The 19,183-nt window shown below is 35.3% G+C and overlaps 1 long non-coding RNA gene across 2 annotated transcripts in view; it reads left to right on the top strand.

The window, feature by feature from the left end:
* LOC110467584 (uncharacterized) overlaps nt 1-19,183 on the top strand; it is a 132,526-nt gene that overhangs the window by 82,840 nt on the left and 30,503 nt on the right. The window contains exon 1 of one of the 2 annotated variants that reach the window (XR_014954781.1): nt 15,274-17,572. The exons of the other annotated variant lie outside the window; for it this stretch is intronic. This is a non-coding gene — a long non-coding RNA (uncharacterized LOC110467584). Of the gene's footprint in view, nt 1-15,273; nt 17,573-19,183 lie in introns of those variants that run through there. 2 annotated transcript variants of the gene reach the window in all.

Genomic DNA, 19,183 nt, shown 5'->3' with positions numbered 1-19,183 from the left:
AAGAGCTGTCAACTTTTACACATTCTGCACACCTTTGCCAGCATTGTTGCACCTCATTGCTACAGCCCTTATATCCAGCTGGATTACTGTAGTTCCTTTCTCTCTTGATAACCAGACATCTTTCCTCTATTTCTCTCACTGAGGTACTGCCAGAGCATGGTGGAGGAAGGGATTTACAATTTTAGCTGTGCTTATATTTCAAATGCTCAAGAAAAAAAAGAAGAAACTCTGAGAAACATGTTATGAAGCCAGCCTAAATTCTTATGCACTTGGGAATACAATGAGATACTAATAATGAAAACAAGAAGCCTTGAGGGAAATATTTTAAAATGTAATAGAAAATAATAGCAGTTTGAGAAACCTGGGGTATTTGTGATACTCTGTCTCTCCCACTCCTTTATTGAAGAAAATTGTTATTTTGTGTCTAAAATTTGATGCACAATTTCCTAGTGAGTGAGAAATTGTGGACCTTTTGGGGGCAGTACTTGATTGTGGAGGCTTGGTTTATTCCCTGTTCTTTAGGGTCTGAATCACTCTGTGTACTCTGATGGTGGTTATTATTTGGAACTTTCTGATTAGTAGCTTATTGCTTCTTACAGATTTCAAATGAAGACTATAAATTCTCCTGGAGCTTTTCTCTGTATTCCATAGGAGTTGGCTATAAGGGAGCCTAAAAATCTACTGGATGCATCTAACAGTAGTTTCTTCACATCCTATTCATGTCTTTATAAACATATCTGAGTATGCATGTGAGAGTACAAGAGAGAATTAATGGTGGGAATAAAGTGGAAACTCCTTTTCAAATAACAAGGTATTAATAATTGGCTATAATTATGTTGGATAAAGAATGAAAGCCAGATGATGGAAAGATGATAATGAGATGGATAGTAAAAAAATCAAAAAGGTTCATAAACTGTTCTACAGAATAAATAACATGAAAGAAGACTTTTTTATTATTATTTTTTTTTTAGCCAAACCTGATATTTATTGGTGTAAAATATAAGATTAACAGATCTTTAATAAATCTTACTTAAAGAGGATGTGGCTTATAGGCACTACTGGCACTATTAATTACAGAATCACAGAATAAGCTGACCCACAAGGATCCTCATGTCCAAATCCCAAGCCTGCACAGCACCATCATCAAGAGTCACACCAGGTGCCTGAGATCATTGTCTGAACACTCCTTGAGCTCCATCAGGCTTGGTCCTGTGATCACTTCCTCAGGGAACCAGTTCCAGTGCCCAGCCACCCTCTGGGTGAAGAATCTTGTTCTAATATACAACCTAAACTTGCCCTGACACAGCTTCAGGCTTTGTCCCTTTGTTCCTGTCACTGGTCACCACAGAGAGGAGATCAGTGCCTGCCACTCAGCCTTCTGTAGACTCTCAGTTGCAGGCTGCAATGAGGTCTCCCCTCAGTCCCCTTTTCTCCAGGCTGAACAGAACAAGTGACCTCAGCCACTCCTCAAGGCCCTTCACCATCTTTGTTGCCCTCCTTTGGACATTCTCCAAGTTTAGTGTCTTATGTTGTGGCACCCAAACATGTACACAGGACTTTAGGTGAGGCCACCTGAGTGCAGGGCAGAGCAGGACAATCCCCTTCCTTGCCCAGCTGGTGATGCTGTGCCTGATGCACCTCGGGACAGGGTTGGCCTTCCAATGTCACACTGGGGGCTTGAGGTAGACCACTTGCCTGCTTTTCTGTCCAGGGGTTCTTATTCTAATGCATCAGTGTTGATTTACATTTAAAGCTAGTTAAGAAACAGAAAAATGTGATAACTTCTGCATTGGAAAGTGTATGAAACATAAGCATTCATTGCAAATTAGGGTGTGAAAAAACTTAGGAAAGGAATAAAGGGTAGAAGACTGAAATATATATATCTTTATATATACATCTATAGCTGATCTAAATAAAAATAAAAATATTTTTGAGAAAGCAGCCAGCTCAAAGTTTAAGGGTTTGGTGGGATTTTATCACCAGAAAAATAGGAAGAAACTTGTACACTTGAAAATCTTGCATTTAGGATCTCAGACTCCTGAGAAACCCATTTGTCTTCTTTAATAGCTTTAAAATGCCTTGGACTCCAATTGAGTGATGTAAGTATTAATCAAATTAGAACATCTAACTGGAGTCTTTGTTCATTGTATCTTATCCTATTCATCATAATCTATCCATATAGGTTCTTCAAAACAAGAAAAAATGTCCATTAAAGAAAGTTTCTAGTAAAGAAGCTGACAATCTAATGGATGTTATCAAATGCATGTTATTCATTGCAAGGACTGCAAGCTCAAATTGAAGTCCTGAGTCAAGAGTGGATTATGTCTACTGAGAATTGCATTTCTCCCCTCCTGTCTGTGTTTCTTGGTGTCCTTACTGGTTTCACTAATCCTTTCATTCATAAAGACAGAAATTTCCTGTAGGGTTCAAGTGACACATGATTGACTAGAACATTCCCTGCTCATCCCAGCAGGGTATGATGCAGAACAAGATAGTCCAGAGTACTATAATTGATTGTTTTAAAAGAGAAGAAGCTTTCCTCTTCCTTTAAAGGAGTAATAATATAATCAAGGAGAAAAATTGTGTTGGGGTTCAAACGTTTATCATCATGTTGAGCCCTTGCAACTTTCAAAATAATATTGCAGTGTTCCAAGACAGTTATTTTATAGTGCTATCACTGTCTAAAAATTAATTTAATAAAAATAAAGAAATCCATATGCTTATTCTACAGTCCACTTTGTCAAAATTCAAGCTCTGTAAATGATGTTTGTAATGTCATGTACTCAAACTTCATACTTTCCTTTTATCTTTCATTGTATTCATTACGCATAATTCTCTTCAGTCTATGCTGTGTATTTTTCACCCCTCAGTCTCTCATGATGGGAGTTAATATTTTTTGCTATTTGTTTCCTTAAGATGATTAAATTAAATAAAATACATTATTCATTACCTCACAATATGAGATTTTATCTCTAGGACCCTGATGTAATAAATGAGTTTCCTACTGCAAATGTCACATAGGTCATTTCTCAGTATTCTCAGAAAAAGTCTGGGTGTGCAAATACATAGCTCCAGCTACAGGAATAGAAGTAATTAATCTGCAAATCAAAAGCAGTGCCACACAGTTAGAACCAATGGCATTTTACTGTAACACATCCTGAAGATTCAATTCCTTAGGTGAGATCCTGATCTTTTTTTCAGATAAATTTCTTTACAAATCTTTTGGCCTTTGTTTTAAGGGTTTTGTGAAATGTCCCTCTTGCATTTATGGCTACAGCACTGTCAGGGCTAGTAACTACGGGCTTTAGATCCAGATCCATCAGAAAAGGAGGAAGTCAAAAGAGAAGTATCTATAAATTACTTGTACTATAGTATTTCATTATATGTATTAAAGTACTGAAAATTACTTGTTTATTGCATTTCAAATGTGGTAATTTTAAAATATTTTTTTAAAAGGGATTGTATGAATTTATGGTTATGCATTAATTTACCAGCTGCATACTGGGGCTCATGATCTCTCATAAAATTTTCCTCCACCTTTTTTCCCAAGAACAACTTTTTCCATTTTTTTTTTCTGTGATAACTGGTTAATAAGCATTTAGCTCTATTGTCAGTAGAGTGATGAGAGAAATACGAGTGGCTGAATGCAAAGTATTGCATGAAATTGTTTTCTGTGTGTTTTCAGTACTGCAGCTTGTTTGACAACAGCTCTGTCTGTCCTTTGCAGGCATTCTACTGGACTTGCTTATCTTCATTTTCATTTTTCACTTCTGCTAGCAGCTTTCAAGTGTCTGTGCTTCATAGACAATGTTTGCTGTTCAGGTATGTTCTGCTTATTTACTATTGCTTTGTATTTAAATGACACAAATATATGTTGAGCACATAAATAAAGCAATAATTTCTTATACAAAAGAACAGCAGCAGACATTGTCAAGGAAAGTTTTGGAGCATCACAAGCAATGCTAAAACCCTTCTGTAAAGCACTCTTAAGGGGGTATTCTAGCTTAAAAATGCAAAGATGCAGAGAAATATTAGAAGCAGACTGAATTAAAACCAGGATTAGTTGTGTAAGGAGATGCTTACAGTGATCAGTCTAAGTGCAAAGTGGAAATAAACCTGCCGGTCTGATTTATGAACTCTTTTCTCTTTGTTTTGTGCCACTCTTGTGCATATATGGACTGCAGGATCATGCAATTGAGACCATCTAAGTGATTGAACTGGCCTTTACTTTTTGCTTGACTGCCAGGTTTAACAGTGGATAAAACAATCTGTGATATCCCATATCTGTGACAACATCTGGCCATCTTCTTGGCAGGGCAAGTCTGTGCTCTCTACATTTCTATGTCTCACCTAATGGCAGTGCAAAAGGTATGAATCAGGTGCATCTTCTTCCAGAATTGCAGCAAGGGAGATCTTGAGCCTGAGGGCAACTTGTGCTTTAAGATATTGATGTAATGTTTGCCTCCCATTTAAAGGCTTTCATAAAATAACTGTGCTTTGAGATCCTTGGAGCATTATATGACTAATGAGGAAAAAGGTAAGAAAATTTTAGTTACAATATTAAAAGCTAGATTAAAAGCTAGTCCTTTAAAAATCGTGGGAGAATTTAGCTCCATTCTGGCATTTTACAGCATATCAAATGCATGCCTGGAAGTGAGTGAAATTGCACTGACAGTTGATTTTTGGCTTGGCATTTTACTGTTGAAAGAGGTGATGAGTGTGTTCACTGCCTGAAACTCTGTAAGGTTATTGTTAGTCAGTTAGATTTTGAAATGCTGTAAGATAAGAGATTATTTGAGCCCAAATGGAGTGCTCTGCAAGATTATAACTGTGCTTTAAACTGTGAAGGTAGGAAACTCTCAGGAGACAGTTCCATATCTATTCTGTGCACTCCATCAAATACAGTACTTTTAATTTTCAAGATTAACAGTCTTCACCTACACACTACTGAAGGACAGGAAACTTTTACAAATTTCTTTTCCAGTTTGTGTGACAGCATCAATGTATTTGTTACTCTCAGCAGAAGTTTCTTCCTGCAACATTTTGACAGATTGGGAAGCATTAAAATAATTTTTACCTTGAAATTAAAAAAGTCTGGTAACAACTTGGTATTTTTCCACTTTATCCAATGTATGAGTGACAACACCTGCAGTACATTTCCAGGTCATATGTGCATTGTGAGTCTGAAAGACATCACCGGAGTTCTGAGCATATGATGAAGGTTGAGGTACACAGACTTGATCATTGTAGGTCAAACTCTACATTGAATTGTTGCCACCAAAGTTGTTAGATGTTCCTGATGTAACGGTGTTTTGCTCCAGAGCTAAATAAAGTAAAATGAAGTGACAATCCAACCTGATCCATTTGTCATCTTTGGAATAATGTATATGCATTTTTTTTTGAGTAAAATCTGACAGGTGTATGTTGTAATTGTTACTGCAGGGCTATTAATTTAATTACAATTACCTCTAAATCTTAAATTAAGTCAGTAACATTTGAACTTGCATGTATCTTCCTTACCATCTGTCTGTTTTCTTTTGGGGTTTTTTTGTCCCTTGTGATTTGCCTAAAAAACTATTGTAGGCATCAATTAGCACCTGCTTGTTCACCTAGTAGCTTGCTGCTGTGGTTGGGCCGCAATAATAAGCTATACAGGAACAGAAACTTAAGAGAAAGAACATTTAAGAAGAGTAAGGAGTCTTTAGTGGGAGAGAGAAGAATTTTATACCTTATTAAAAAAAACTTATGTTAGAGCAGTGACTTTCAGTATAACAGAGCAACATTTACATACTTGTGGAAGACAAAATCCCCAATCCCCAAATGAACCTTTCATTAGTGAATAGGAGGGTGACCATAGTCTTTTCTATGCAGCAAGAGAATAAAATGAGTTTAAGATAAAAGACACTATCTAAACTGTTGGCAGATGCCCTGAGTACAGACAAGGGTGGATTACTCTGATTTAGAAACCCTCTTGTAGATCTTGACATATGAACATAGAAAAGAGATGCGTATTGAGCTGGTCGCTCCTGGAATCAGCAGGGCATTGATAAATTACTGCTGAGGCTCTGATCAGCGTGGCTTTGAACTGTGACAATCTAACATCCACAGCCCCTTGCAGCTGCTGAACTCCCCATAACCTTATGCAAAGATGATTTAAAGTCTGTTTCATCTGCAAGAGAAGGACATTTAAACTACATTTCTTGAACAGTTTAATGTAGGTCTAATGTTTTAACAAAGAGAAGAATTTGTTGTGAGTTAGTATGTCCCTAGTTTTGCACACAATATCTGTTTTCAGAAAAATGTCACTCTATGTACTTATGATGTTAAATACAGAACTGATTTAGGATTACTGCTTTGCTTTCAATTCATTCATCTGATTTAAAAAAGTAGAATATAATTTTTTACTGAATAATTTGCATATTGTATATGGTGGGATTGTTTGCAAGAAATGAAGCTCGAGTTCACAAAAGTTTAAAAAATTAGTTGAACAAAATGAAAAAGGACTGATTCCTTTTTAAAAGGAAGTCAGAGAAAATGCAAGTTTCAGAAAATATTTCTATAGTTTCAGTTGAAAGAAATATTGTAAAATCAAACTTCCATAACCAAATAAATAATAAAGGTTTTATAAGATATAATAAAACCAACCTGAAAGGACAGTAATTTGTTTACACTTATTGGATGCAATTTTTGTAATAGAAGATTAAAAGGGAGATTGATGAATGAGGTTGCATGTGAACTAAGATTAGTGTCAATGTGAGTAAAGTTCAAGATAAAGTACTGCTTTTAAAGTTCTCTGGAGCTAAAAGCTTCTGAAATGCAATGAATTTAAATGTTGCTCCATTTTTTTCTGTTTTCAGTATTGTAAACAGCAATCTAAAACTTAAAATACCCTAGTCCCTTATGTTCAGTCTGTTATTTATTTGTTTTTTTCTCATTGAAGCCAGGTTGTAAAATTTTACTGCCATAATCTCTTATTTGTTTGTTATATCGCAATTTCAAAACTATTACATGACACAACATGAATATGGAAAGATGGTGAATGTTTGCCACTTTCCATTATGTCAGTATATATTGCAAATTAGCAGCTGTAGTTTTTATAACATATCCCCATAAGTAAGCAAAATGTAATGGACACTACCCTATGGAAAAAAAACCCTAACTTTTGAAACTGTCAAACAACAAATGTAATTTCTTGATCAGTGTTTGGGGTTGTGTTTTTTTGGGTTTTTTTTTTGTTAGGTTTTTTTTTGTTGTTGTTGTTTTGTTTTGTTTTGGTTTTTTTCCTGAAGGAAACTGTCTGTTTTTATTTAGTTTGCACTGTGACCCTTCTTCTGGCTAAAACCTTTGAGGAAAAGCTGAATCATGTATCAGACTGGGTACCAGAAGCAGCATAGCTGTGCTAGCACATTAGGTGAGCTGCACTGCATGGTCTCCTGGCCTTCACAGCCATGTTACTTGAGATGAATGACACGTTCTAGCAAAAGGCACTTTGGTTTGTGACAACTCCTCTCACTGACTGGCAGCACTGATACCTGAGTAACTGACAGCATACAACCCATCCAGAAACTTGAGACAGGCACTCATAGTATAGAATCAAAGAGCAGGGCTTTTCCACTCACACAAGTTGAACTAGTAGGCAAAAAGAAAGGGCTATTCTAGATGTGTACATTTTCTGAAATATCTGAACACTCTGGTACAATTGTGGAATTCACTGAATAATCACTAAAATAGTCACTGGAAGATGAAAGGTCAGATTGTTTCCCACCTGTGTCCTTCTCCAATAACCTGAATAGTATTTTAGCAAGTGGCCTGACTGTCCTGCTCCTTAGGCTTACAGGACTGGTAGAAAAAGCAATGACTATTCACCTTCATCACCCCATTCTGTTTTCCACCCTTAGTCAGAGAAGAGCCCAAGTAGTGGACAGGTTGCTCTGATGTGATTATTTAATTTCCCAGGCTTTAATTTGCCACACTTTTGCATCAGTGTGTTATAGTTACTACTCTGGTCCTGAAGGAAGAGACCTCATGAGGGTCATTACTGAACTTTAGTACTATTCTTTCAATTGCTGGCCCTCTCCTAGTTTATATTGATCATGACCATAACACATCATTTCCAGTAGCTTGGGTCAACTGCACCTTTGTTGCTATGGGCCCTGTTTTGTTATATTTATTAATAATGTCTCATATTAGCTGTAGTCCTCATATTTCCTTCTTCATTTGTAACATTTTGTAGTTTTGGATAATCAGCTCTTCTGCAACTGCACTTAGCAATCCATTTCTCAGTATCAGAAATGGTGGTGCTTTGGGTGGTAAGGCAATACAGAAACTTTTACTGTTAGTTTCCTGTTTTATCCATTGAGCCATTTTGAATTTCTAAATGGGAGGTCTGGTTCTACTGTGTTTGTTTTCCTCAACTATATGAAAATCTGTAGTTGCTTTAGTATAGTTTAGTAGTATTCTTTTCTTCAGATTTGGTGGCTTTATTGTAAAAGGTGTAATGCTTCATAAGTACCAAAGTAATTACAGATCCCACAATTTTCAAGAGAAAACTTGTGATAAAAATCCTTTGCTCATATTTTTGAAAATATGTCTTTGCCTTCAGGACTAACAAAACTGAAGGGGTTAAGCAAAGCCATTCCCTGGCATTACAGGCAGGAAAAACAAATGGCGTGTTTTTTTTTTTTTTTTTTTTAAATTGTTTTAGGACCTATACACTGAAGGAATGGTTTTGCTTTATAGAATTGCAAACATTGAATGCATTGGGTTTGCATATAATCACCTTGTTTCCTAAATAGAATATATTTTCATGTTATTAAGAATTCATAATCATTAGAGTAAATGTAGCATATAAAAGTACTCCCCACCAACTGAGGTGGGTGGTAGGTACAATGTGGTGAAGTTTGCTACCTCACAATTTGAAATCTCCCTCAGGGATCTAGGAAGGGAGTAAAACACCAACATCAAACAGCAAAACCAAAAGTATTGTGCATCTTTCACATGAACACACTTAGAGAAGCAATTGAAATGCTGAAGTTATTGTAGAAAGTTTCAAACTTTTTTATTTTATTTTTTTTATTAATCGGCATTACTTTAATGGCTGAAATATAAAGCAGAATTCATTGCTTATGAATTTCAGATGCAGTCTTCCCCAGGGTATAATTAGTAGTGTTGTGAGACATTTTTTTGCTTCATTTCGAATATACAATGCCTGGCCCTACTTCAGCTTAAGTTAATGGCATTATTTTCATTAACTATCTCCTCTGATAACCTAGTTAAGCTCAAAATGAAGGAAATTATTACCAGGGTGTTTTATCTAAAGAAATGGCTATAACTGAGGTAAAAATTCTGAGATTGGCTATATAAAGAATTTAAGATTAATACACATAAACTGGTTTATTTGTCTCCATATAATAGACATCCCTCAGTGTTAGTATGTGGAATAATCAGTTGAATAATCAGATTAGAAAATTTACATATTCAGTACTGTGTTACTAAAGAACTTCGTGTAGAGAAGTGAAAGAAAATTATCTGGAATATCTTTTGAGTAACAAAGAAGTATATGGAATATACAGCGCCCCTGAAGACAAGTGCTAGAAGAATATTTAATGCTAGCAGGAATTACCCAAAAGAAAACCTTGGACTATTATTGTGATTGATCAGCATAGTACACAACTTAAAATAATTTTTGTGGAAATATATTTTTTGGAGCAAAAGAAGCATTTTATTTGTTAGTAAGCCTTGACAACAGAACTTAACACATCAGACAAATTTATCTGTAACTTATTCAAATCTGGGCCTGAACTTAACAGTTTATAAATAGAAATGGTAGTATTTCTAGTCTTTCCCTCTTAACCAGGAGGGATTTAATAACTTTTTTAGTAGACTTCGTTCAACCCTACCAATCTTCTCTCTTAAAATTATATTCATTTTCTAGCCCCTGTTTTGAAGTAGTCATAAATATTCTGATTACTCACCCTTGATCATATGTTGAAAGAATGCCCAAGTGTCATTAAAAACTTTAATGTCAGGGGATTTGAGTACTCTGAAAAATTCCAAGTATCTTGTAAAACAGGAACTGTTTCAAGGTATCTATAAAGCTGTGTAAAGCAGGACTGCCTATTCCAACAACACAATGGCAAAACATTAGATATAAAAACCATGTGAAGGCTGGCAAAGTATTTTCAGAAGTGACTATACAGTTTTCATAACTTGATATAAAGTCAAACAACTCAAAACACACCAGAACATTATCATACACTTTAAAAACAAAGCAAACATAAAGACTCAGAACTAAAACCCAATCTAAACCTAAACATTCTATTTCTTTGCAAAAGCAGTGCATTGAATCTTATTATTTTCCTACAACAGCCAAGTGAATTTTAACATGTGTGAAAGCAGCTTGGGATTGATGGTATGTGTTGCATGTCCAAGTATATTATTTTAGAGTTAATTGTCTGCATATCACATTAAAAAATTCTAGGATTTGGTTTGGAAGAGTTTGAACAGCAAATACTTAATACTAATGTGTAAATAACAAGTTTAAATAGTTATTTAAAAGTAACTTGTAGAATCCTATGTCACAGGATTGTTTATGTTGGAAAAGGCCTTAAGGACCATTGATTCCCACCATTAACATTTGCTCATCCACTGAGTGGGTGACCTTGTCTCAGAAAGATCAGGTTAATCAAGCAGGACCTGCCTTCCATAAACCCCCTGGGGCTGAGCTCCTGATTATCTTGGGCATACTGATAGATGGCATCAAAATGATCTGCTTCCCCTGCACTGAGTTCAGGTTGACAGGATTATACTTTCTCACCTTCTTCTTCCAACATTTCTTGGAGATGGGGATCACATTTGTGAAATTTTATTTGACTGGGGCCTCTCCAATCAGCCAGCACTGCTGGTAAAGGATGGAAAGTGGCTCAGTGAGCACTTCAGCAAATTTGTCTTGTTATCTGGGATTGCATGTTCCTTTATGGGCTTCACTGTGTAAGGAAAGATTTTGATTTGCTGTTGTTATGGTATTACTAATTCTTTCACTGAAGCTGATTTCTGTTGAAAGTAATTGAAGAGTTTTGGGGGTTTTTTGTGTGTGTGAAAAGCAGTAAGATTTAATATAATTATATTAGCAGGAGTTTAAATGCTTTGTTTTTTAAATTAGCAGTAATGAATATGTTAAAATTAATAGTTGACATATACTTTGTGAAACAGCAGCCTAAGGAATTCATCTTAGTAGCAGCTGACCCACATAAGAGTCCTACTCCTGAATACACTGGATTAGGAGGGAAGAGAGGAATTATTTTTAAAACAGGTTTTGCTGTTCCTTGCTAAAAAAAAGTGCCCTATATCTGTCTCTGCCAGCAAAATTCAGGCTCAGCAGTTTGATATGACACTAATTTACTTGCAGAGAGATTTATAAACCTTCATAAATAGCAGAACAATATGATTAGATAGTACTTCTGTTGATTCCATTACAACAGAGATTTAAAGATACTAAGAAAAAAATCAAATGGCCCAAGCTGGAATTAAGCTTTCTTAATGGAATGGGAAAAAAACCCTAGCAGTGATGAAAAAGAAACAAATAAGTTCTACTGTGATCAAGCAGGGAAACCATTTCTTAAGCTGTGATGGATGGATTGCATTAAAGTTGGAAATCTGAACCACACATTGTTCTTCCTCAAGATGTAGATTTCATTTACAACTTTATTGAATTGTTTTAAAAATTATTTATTTCGTTTTCCACAGGCCATTTGAATTTTTTATACAGATTGGGCTAGATACGGGATCACGCCTTCAGAAAAGCACCCAGAATACTGTGAGGACTTTTTTGGTAGGATGTATTTACTTTTATTCCTTTTAATGTGCTATGTCAGCAGTTGCCTGAGCACGTCTTTTTTTTTAAGCTGAGCAAGGCAGGAGTTACAAACTGACAGCCAGCATATGAAAGTGTTTGGAAGCTGAGCTGTATGTTACAGATACAATGTGCCTCTTGCTCTTTGTCTTCTTTGGACAGTTTCCTGTGAGGAGCAAAGGTTCCCTACTGAAATGAATGCAAACCATTTATATGGTTGTAAACTTCAGCACATGGCTTAGCACTAGTAACGCTTTAGTCAAAAATTTCCATGGGACAAGTATTTGCTTAGGAAAAAAAATTTAAGTGGCACTGTTTGAAGCTAGACTCCACCCTTTTACTCAGCTACTTGTTTGTAGAAATTTACATATATGTACATAATTGTACATAGAAAAAGTTTTCCATATTTTCCTGGCAAAATATTTTTAGTTGCTTATTAAGGTTTCTTTACTCAAGGAAGTGGGTATTGAGTGTTATCAGTAGGTAGGGAATTTATTTAGAAAGTTGAATACCTGTATTGCAACCCTAACAGTAACAAATATTAAAATACCACATAATATTTGGTCCAGTCATTCCAAGAAACACAAGGTTTTTGTTCAGCTCATTGTCAGATTGCTTTTTTCTGTTCTTGTCCAATAAAATTTAGCAGTTTGAGCAACAATGCTGGATTACAATACAAACTTAAGTATATTGCACTCTGCCGTATACCTTGGATATAATTTAGATAATTTAAATAAGATAATTTAGTGTGTCTGTCTCTTTGAAAAGGCTCATGTTCAATCCCCCTACTTTTAAAGCTGATTTTTTCCCAGTGAATATGAAACTTAATGAAGAAGAGTCTTGTGAACTGCATCTTTAGAGGAATGGTAGCATAACTGGTTAGGAGCATCAAAACATGGAACACTTATATGGGCTCTGGAGCAGATTAATGAAGCTGGGATTGAATACAAGAAAAAGTGGTTGCTTTGGAGAGGGTAGGTAGTCTGGAAACACTTCTTTCTGGTCAAGTCCTTACTCTGAGCCCTTATCTATTTATATTATTGAAGTTCTTAATAACATTTAACTCTTGAGTGCTGCTGCATTAGCAAACACAGCACTGAAATATCCCATCAGGGCTTAGCAAAACTACAGCATGAAGTTACCAGAGGTCCTTTCAGGATGTGAATTAGTGGGACCTGCATTTCTTTAAATGTTGTTTGATTTCCTGAAAAAGAAAATGGAAATGCCACCAATCCTTGTTCTGCTTTGGTAGAAACCATAACATTCCATTAGGGTTATAGAAGCCATCACATGAAGACCCTCTAGAACCAAATACTACTCCTCATAAAAAAAAAAAAAAGTCTTTCAACATAACTGGTCTTATGTAAAACAGTTCCATTATATGATATAGTTTTCTATATATCTGATATAGTTTTCTGCAAGAAATAAAATTACATACAACTTGTATAGTAACTAAAACTTGCTGGTTTGTAGGACAGCTATGTTCTTTAATATTCTTTCATTAAAGTGTATGGCTCAATCTGCTTTTTTATTTCCTTTTGAAAAGGCCACATCCTTTCTGTGAAATATATATCGCAAATAGGTCTGGGAATATATGCCCAAAATGTTCTCATATTCTCTGTAGTCAGAAAAGTTAGGGTTATTTTTTAAAATTAGAAAATGAAAATACAGACATACACATTAAACTTAGAAATGAAAAGATATTTTCTTAGATGCAATCTATTCTTTGAAGGAAAAGAAGGAAAAACTATGTCTGGTGGGGTTTTTTTGGTATGATTTTGTCTTAAAATGCTAACTGCAAGTATACTGAGAGGAAACAACACCCAGAGGGAATAATACTAAAGCAATGGTTATGGGTTTCCAGAATTAAGATTTCTGCTTCCAGCAAAGCCAGGATCTTATTAAGGTGATGAAAGTATTCATTATTTGGATTTTATCTTTAACAATGCAGAAGATTAAAAAAAAACCCTAAACACTCTTCCAAGTGCATATTTTTTACAAATAATAGAGTGTAAAAGGTTGGTTGATAATATATAAAGTTATGTATTTATTAATTCAAAATAATTATTTTCTATATGACTTGTTTCTAAGTATTATATAAGTATTTAGATAGTGATGAGATTACTTGTTCTTTCAAACAAAAGCATTTTAATGGCAGGCAAGGGAGACTAACTTTACAGCTTTGCTCCATTAATGTCCTGCAGTATTTGCAGAAAAAATAAACAACTAATTATTCGCTCAATCTTGTATATGACATCAAACCAATCTTTTGCAGAAACTAACTGAATTGAATGTTGCTTGTTTGAATGAACTTCTGCCCGTCACAAAACAGGGTAGAAAAAAATCCTGAAATGTTGGAATCTCTCCTTACTTTGACAAACACAACATAAATCAAGAGCTCTAGGTTATCTGTCAGTAAATATAAACAGATAAAATATTCAGAAAAGGTTTGTTTTCAACAGAAAACTTCACAAAACTTTATTTGAACCTTCAGAGTTCAAACATTTAACTATATGTCAGAAAACTTTTGTGACAGAGACTTACCCCACTTCTTTCCTGCTCCCTTTGATAAAATATATAATCCAATAGACTTTATATAAAAAAAATGTAGGCTTCTTTGATATGCTGGACCTTTATGTCAGAAAGCTGTGACACTGGGCTCTGGGACTGTTATTTTTAGTCTCTCAATATGCTTGAAAGAGGAAAATCATAATCTTGAAATTATGTAGGTTTGAGCTAAGGAAAAATGCAACAAAAAAATGTCCATTTGCATTTTCCAGCATAGACAACATAGATACAAATGTCTGTAAGAACACCATTTTGAAAGGAAAAGGAATCAAGTTTAAACTGGATATTTGAGATAAAATTGTAATATTTTCTTTCATCAGCTGGGAACCCTGGCCTGATTTCCTTATGAGATCCTGCTTACACACACCATTTCTTGTATCTCACGTCGTCTTCCATGGAGAAAATGCCTACTGGCAAATTTTATGTTAAAATTTTGTCCAATCCACATGGATCCTTTTTTTCCTCCCTACTCCTCTTTTCTGCACCCCATTTCTTCTGCTTCATCCCATTTCTTCTGTCTTTATTTCCTTCAGGCAAAACAGCAGTATCAAAATTGAATAAATCAAGAATGGATGCATCTTTTTTGAATAAGTAGATATTCTGCTGACAGATTTCTTCATCTTATTGATGATTTTCTAGCTTAGTATAGATAACCCCTCAGAACTCCATCATGAAAATGATGTAGTTCTGCATTTGCACAACTACATAAGCTTACTGAAAAATGCTATTGCTACAAACACTGCTGTGGTCAGGTTGTGGGGCACTATTACTAGTACTAATACTTGTTCTGAGATGTGATCTGTTTGCAGCCTCTTTAGAATGTTAATAGGTTTTAGACTGAAATTCAAGGCAGCAAACACATCCTAACAAGGAGTATTTAAATGTTTTAAGCTTAGCTGCATAGAAGCAGCATTACTTGCATATCTGTATACACCTGAAGCTTTGCATGCAATATATTAATTTGGGAATCTAATTGCTTGGCTTTTATTATTCATACTTTTGCAGTGAACTTCACCGGGAAATTATGCCTAGGTTTTTGTCTGTATTTACAAATTGTAGAATTTAGCTAATTAAACTGTCTATGCTAACTGACTTGCCTTTAATTTACTACAAAATTTGCAATGCATTTTTTGGGTTCCAGGGCATTTCACTTAAAACATATTAGTTTGGCAAGAGCACCTCTGAGTTCCCATGTAGACTCTGAAAACAACACTGTGACCAAGGTGTTATTGTCTCTTTGTTTAACATCTGCAGGTGTTTCATTTTCCTGTCATTTTTTCTTTATTTTTCCATTCCAAGCAAGCTCCAGCTGCACTCCTCATAAGCTGGTGTTATAAAGAGACACTTGCAAAACTTTCAGGTATTCACAAGGTGATTAAATATTTCAATGTGGATACCTCATTGCATCTAAAATCTGTAGTATGTAAGGTCGTGTAGTAAGGCATTAGCACCATTTGTACAGAATTATTTTTCCAGTTTTCCTATTACCTTTGACAGAAGAGAAATATATATGATTCACTAAACTGGAAATTAGTATAACACACTGCATGTGTTACAGCACATCTGGGTGCATTTCACAAGAGTGTTAAGTTACTACCACCAAAAATTCTTTTCATATTTACATTCAGTTATTGAAAAGGAGCTATTTTTTGATGGTATTGTTGGGCTTTGAAGGCTTTCTAAACTTTTCTCTTGAGAGAATTCTGTCCTGTTATTATTTTCCTTTTATTTCTACATGATATAATATGACTCCCACTCAGAATTTCATGGCTTTCTTGATTTTATCAGATCTATGGAGAAGTTGAATGGAAAAGGTGTGTTGGGTTATCTGAAGTTTGCAGATACTGAAAGAGCCATTTGAACAGCCCACAAACAGTTAAATGCAAAACTGTAGTCCTGGAAACCTTGCTGAGCTATTGCCTAATCCCAAGGGCATCTGAACTGTAAATGGACTCCCATTTCAACTTCATGGAAAATCTTCTTTTATCTTGACAGTGATTTCTTCATGTCCAACTCGCCTGATTGCTCAATCAGGAAAAATACCCATGTTCTCAGACCTATGGAAAGCTAATTTTCATGTAAAATATAGTAATGGTCAACTATCACTAGGGGTAAAAAACAAACAAACAAACAAAATACCCCAACAGATCCAAGTAACTTCCTCAGTTCTTTCTCATGCTTTTATTCATTCTATTTTCTCCCTTTATTTTTTTTTCCTAAACTGTCTTCTACTCTTGATTCCAACTAGCTTGTCCCAGTCTGATGATCTGTGGTTGTCTGCTTCTTCATGCTCTAGCCTCTGCCTCTGTCCTTTCTCTCCAGGCATGTTTAATTATGGATAGGCATCAAGTTATCTCCTGGCAGCTGGAGTTCAAGAGTGACTTGGAGAACCTGGGGGAGACAAAGCATCTCCCTTCCCTTAAGAGAACACAGTAACTTCCTCTTGGAGTACCATGACTGTGGTGAATGAAATAGTTGTGCATGTCCTGCATAGCACAGGAATACAGTAAGGGAAGGCAAATCTTTTCAGTAAATTCTGACCTATGTTAGTTCAGCATATGCAAACTTCATTTTAATAGCTATATAATAGAGGAAATACGGAAAACGCAGATCTTTTTCTCTTGTCAATCCTCTTTTCATGTTCTGCAGGCTTTAGGGCTTCTAGGTGAATTGGCTCTAAGAGTTTAATAGGGCATAAAAACATGTTTATTTTTGATTATTTTTCTTAAAAATAATTGAGCATTTTTACCCGAGATTTGTCAAAAAATCTGAGACATACTGCTTGCAAAAGTTTGATGTATTGCTTTAAGTTTTTCAAAATTAGTTGTAGTTATTGAAATAGAATAAGAATAATAGAAATAAGAATAATAGAAAGGAGAATAGAAATAGAATAAGAATAATTGAAAGGAGAATGAAAAACTTAGAAGTAATAATGTTTGACAAAGAAATTATTTCCTGATTATTTCAAAAGCCAGGTATACTTTCACTCAACACAATGACATGATCATTCAAGTACCTCCCCTGGGAGAAAAATCCTGTACTGCTTTACCCATCCTGAGATGAAAAAGAAACTCTATGAAGACTTCAGAGACAGAAGGAGTTTTTTTTCCTGGACTGGTCTCTTGTTACAGTCATCTTTCAGTCTTGCTGCAGGTATACTAACAATGTAAACTACATTCCCATGCTTCATGTGACAGTTTTGCCTTTGGATAGTCACTATGCTGTTTTTTAAGCAGCTGATGGATTCAAGCAGGCAGCTGTATTCTCTGAACTAGCTGAGGTTTCACTAGTGTGGCTGTAAGGAGAATTTGACCGATAAAATGGTCTCTTTCTTCTCTGCAATATAGCTTGCATCTCCTGGTGGCAGGGTTGCTTGTTTTATCCCAATGCTTTTATCTGTTCTACTCTCCAGTAAGACCCTTCTTCCAAATGGCTCCATGCTTACAGGCATATTTTAATAATTCATCACAAAAAGATAGAGTAAGCAAGATAAATAGCACAGCATGATCTATGGCTGTGCCTCAAAGGCAGGAAGCACAAATCGTGTTTAACCACATAAACATCAAGCTCTCATCTCACTTTACAGACAAGGAGGGAGCAGTACACTTAGTAAAAAATCCCAGCTAATCTATAAACACCTTACTTAATATAAAAAAAGAGAGAAGAAATGAATGGGGAAACTCGTAAAAATAGATGGTAATTATTTAAAGGAAACATTATTCAAAAATATAAAGATGCATTCATGCACATAACAGTTTTTAAAAAAATTATTAATACAGAACCAGTGGTAAATGTCAGCTCCATTTCTCTTACACTGTGTTTTTTTTGGCTTTCTGTGAAGAAAACTCTCAATAATTATTTAACATCTTTGTTGAAACTGATTACTCTGCATGTTATTCAGGATTATTTGGACTATTTATGTAGAACTAGCTCATAAGAATATACCTGACCCTGCAACTACTTGACAGTTGAGTTCTCTTTCTTTGTCCTCCTTCCCTACTTGTTTCAAAGATTCTATCCATTCACCTTCCCAAATTCTTTAAGTTCTTAGAACATTTTTACTTCTATACCTGTCCCCACAACTCCTAGCTCTTTCCCTAAACCCTTTTTGGTGATATAATCTGCCCAATTAAAAATATTTCTAAATATTTATCAAAATAGTTGTAAACTATTAATACATTCACTGTATGCTCCAGGGATAGCAAAGGCATAAGCATCCCCAAACACCTGGCAGTGGAAAGTAAGCTATAAAATGGAAATATATAGAGGAAAAGAGAGCAGATTTTTGGGGATACCCTGTGGGAAAAACAAGTGGCAGCTTAAAATGTTCATAATAGCATTATCTTCTGCTTGATGCTTTCTGTTCCAGCTTATGGATGAGATGAGAGGATTAGGAAACCATGGAGAGAGCAGGGAGATAAGGTTCATTGTGCACACACCAGGGAACAAACTCTGGCTATGATACAAATACACCAGGAGATGTGCCAGAAATGTCCAATAGCCTCAGAGATCTTTAAGCTCACTGGCTTTTCTAGCATTTTTCTTATTTCTTGGAGATTTGAAGAAACATTCATTCTCAACTATTCATCACAATTCTTGTGCTATGTGTTAAAAGATTCCTTTAACGTCAGTATTTGTATACAGCATTTTTTCACTCTGAGAACTTCTTTTCAAATGACACCTTTCCTTTGGCCCCAAGTTCATTAGCTGCAGTTTTCTCTTCACATTCTGTATTTTTTCCTGTAATTCTTTTAGTCTCACGCA

Source organism: Lonchura striata, chromosome 4 (genome assembly GCF_050655825.1).
Source record: "Lonchura striata isolate lonStrDom1 chromosome 4, ASM5065582v1, whole genome shotgun sequence".
NCBI classification, from domain to species: domain Eukaryota; kingdom Metazoa; phylum Chordata; class Aves; order Passeriformes; family Estrildidae; genus Lonchura; species Lonchura striata.
Note: the sequence above shows the minus strand (reverse complement) of the source record. Positions and strands in the feature narration are given on the sequence as shown.